Below are 3,593 nucleotides of genomic sequence, written 5' to 3'. Positions count from 1 at the left end.
AAATTCACAAGAAAAAAAAAGCAACCCCATCAAAAAGTGGGCTAAGGATATGAACAGACACTTCTCAAAAGAAGACATTTATTTGGCCAACGAACATATGAAAAAAAGCTCATCATAACTGGCCATTAGAGAAATGGCAAATCAAAACCACAATGAGATACCATTTCACGCCAGTTAGAATGGCTATCATTAAAAGGTTAGGAAACAACAGATGTTGGAGAGTATGTGGAGAAATAGGGATGTTTTTACACTGTTGGTGGGAGTGTAAATTAGTTCAACCATTATGGAAGACGGTGTGGCAATTCCTCAAGGATCTTGAACCAGAAATACCATTTTACCCAGCAATCCCATTACTGTGCACATACCCAAAGGATTATAAATAATTCTACTATAGAGACACATGTACACGTATGTTTATTGCAGCACTGTTCACAATAGCAAAGACTTGGAACCAACCCAAATATCTATCAGTGATAGACTGGATAAAGAAAATGTGGTGAATATATACCATGGAATACTATGTAGCCATAAAAAAGGATGAGTTCATGTCCTTTGCAGGAACATGGATGAAGCTGGAAACCTTAACTCTCATCAACCTAACACAGGAACAGAAAACCAAACACCGCATGTTCTCACTCATAGGTGGGAATTGAACAATGAGAACACATGGACACAGGGAGGGGAACATCACACACCCGGGCCTGTCGGTGGGTGGGAGGCTAGGGGAGGGATAGCATTAGGAGAAATACCTAATGTAGATGACAGGTTGATGGGTGCAGCAAACCACCATGGTATGCGCATACCTATGTAACAAACCTGTATGTTCTTCACATGTATCCCAGAACTTAAAGTATAATAATAATAACAAATATTGATTTATCTGATATGATTTCCAGGTTTCTAGAAAAATTACTCAAGCATGTCAAAAGATCCACAGAAGGTGACTGATGCTCCCTGTCCATAAGGGCTATAGAAAGCAATTATTATTACCAAATGACTACAGCAATAAGTGTCAAGGGAATGGCAGTGTCAGTGAGACTTCTGGGCATCTGAGGAGGCCGAGCCTGATGAGCTGACATGGCTGGGATGAGCTTATTAGATGAGATAGAATTTGATTGGAATGTTTCTCCTCTGACTTTATTTTAGTGGGTTCTAGGAGAACAACAAAACTATTTTAGCAAGTACTGTTTTCCAGCATTACCCATGTGGCAGTTACTTTCTGCATCCAGAAGGGGATCTACAAATGTTAACGTTTAATTGATCATTAGCCTTTTCTGGCAATTGCTTTCCATAATAAATGTTTCCCCACAACAACATTAAAGCAGCTCATACTGCCTTGTGGTATTAAGCCTGTTTCCCTAGCTGCCACCCAATTCCATTCACAGAGGGATTTATGGAAAGTAGGATTCCAAAAGCCCTGGCTTTATTCCAAGATGTCTAACAAGATGCATAGGAAAAGTAAAGGCAGGCAGACAGGCTGGACAAATGGGGCACTCTTATTTAAGAAAGTGCAAGAGAAAATTGGAGTGTGCCAAAATGAGAAAATAGAGGAAAATCAGGAAGAAATAATCAAGAGCCCATCCCTAGACAGAAGATTAGTTTATCCTGCTGAAATGAAGCATGGTTGAGAAAAATGGATGATACAGATATAAATTATTCATGGTTAAAGACATCTCAGTCATTAAGATATTTACACCATGAGTGAAGCAGCCCATGCATGCTGGGTTGATTTATGGGCTACATAATTACAGAAGATATGCTGATGACTGTTTGCATGGGAAACCCTCTGGATTTTTATTTTGTTAATCAGTTTTCCCACTTCTGAGTTCTGCATTTCAATCACAGTGCAAGGCTTGATTAGAACCTCCGGGGCGAGGGGAGGAGGGAGGGGGGTGGTAAGAAAGGCTGTGAATGGTAATATCAGCTTTGCCTGCCTTACATTCCTTCAGATAAGAAAGTACCTTTTGGGAGCCTTTCAACTTACTCATTAGTTAATGGTATTTTTATTAACGGTACCTATTCATATAATGCCACTAATAATTTCAACCCTTTACAGATAAACTAAACCCCAATAAATTTTTTAAAGTATTTTTTAAATTGCTGATTTATTTTTTTCTATTGAAATAGAGTGCTTGGGAAAGACTCGCCTAAAAGTGCACCTTCCAGTGTTCAAATAAGCTTCATCTTAAATCCTAACTTTTCCCCAGGGAGTTAAAGGAGACTCAGCATGAATCTTTATTGTATTGCAAGAAGAGTACAAAGCAAGTGAAACTCAATAATACACCCCATGCTAACTTGAGTTTGTATAAAGCATGTTTGATTATTGGCTCTCACTCTCTGCAGCAGGCTCACCCTGGTAATTGTATTAATTTTGGAATAACTTGACCCCTTATTTTACATGACAGATATTTTTGGTACCCTGCTTATTAGGTTATAGTATTTTAACAACTTTTTATGGAAGTATATCAACATGCAGATAATGCATAAATCACAAGTTTACAACTTGATACATTTTCATAAACTGAATGTATCTGTGTAGCCACACCAAGACCCAGAAATAGAACATAACCAGCATCAAATAATCCCCCTACTCCTTTACATTGCTCCCCATCCAAAAGGTAACCACTATCCATTTTCCACTGTAGCCATGCAGTTGAGGGGTTTATCAGGGGTTTCCACTTTTGTGCCTTACTCATTCTCTTTGCCTGTTGCCACCCATGTAAGACTGGAGTTGTTCTTTCTTGCCTTCCACCAGAAAGACAAATATTGGATGTTCTCATTTATATGTGGGAGCTAAAAAAGTTGATCTTGTGAAGGGAGAAAGAAGAATGGTGGTTACCAGAGACTGGAGAGGAGAAGGGGAGGGGGTGTGAAAAGAGGTTGCTTAGTGGGTACAAAATACATTTAGATAAAGGGAATAAGTTCTAGTGTTTGATAGCACAATAGGGGTGACTATAGTTATCAACACTTTATTGTCTTTTTTATTTATTTCAAAATAGCCAGAAGAGAAGATTTAGAATGTTCTCAACACAAAGAAATTATAAATGTTTGAGGTGATGGGCAGATATACATATCACCCTGAGTTGATCATTATACACTCTATGCATGTATCAAAATATCACATGTACCCTATAACTATGTACAATTATTATCAGTAAAAATATTGCTGCTATGAACATTCTAGTTGTCTTTGGTGAGCATGGATATGCATTTCTGTAGGAACCATAACTAGGACTGGAATTGTTGGGTCACAGGGTGTGCATATGCTCAGCTTCAGCAGATACTGTCAAAGAGGTTTTCTAAAGAGTTGTATGAATTTGCTGTCCCACCAGAAGGGAATGAGAGTTCCAGTTGCTCTATATGTTTACCACCTCTTGTTGTGGTCAGTCTTTTCCACTGTAGCCATTCAGTTGAGTGTGTAGTGGTATCACATTGTGTTTTCACTTTGCATTTCCCTGATGACTAATGTAGTAGAGCAATTTTTCATACACTTAGTGGCCATTTGAATATTCTCTTTCATGAAGTGTCTGTTCAGATCTTTTCCCTGATTTTTTATTAGGTTGTCTGGCTTATTGCTTTTTGAAAATTAATAT

General features: G+C 38.2%; 1 protein-coding gene across 3 annotated transcripts in view; it reads right to left on the bottom strand.

The window, feature by feature from the left end:
• The window catches only part of GRIP1 (glutamate receptor interacting protein 1), a 298,768-nt gene that overhangs the window by 132,214 nt on the left and 162,961 nt on the right, over positions 1-3,593 (bottom strand). The window lies entirely within an intron of this gene.

Source organism: Rhinopithecus bieti, unplaced genomic scaffold, assembly GCF_001698545.2.
Source record: "Rhinopithecus bieti isolate Rb0 unplaced genomic scaffold, ASM169854v2 scaffold_5924, whole genome shotgun sequence".
Lineage (NCBI taxonomy): Eukaryota > Metazoa > Chordata > Mammalia > Primates > Cercopithecidae > Rhinopithecus > Rhinopithecus bieti.
The sequence above is the reverse complement of the archived record's forward strand: the minus strand, read 5'-3'. Positions and strand labels throughout refer to the sequence as shown.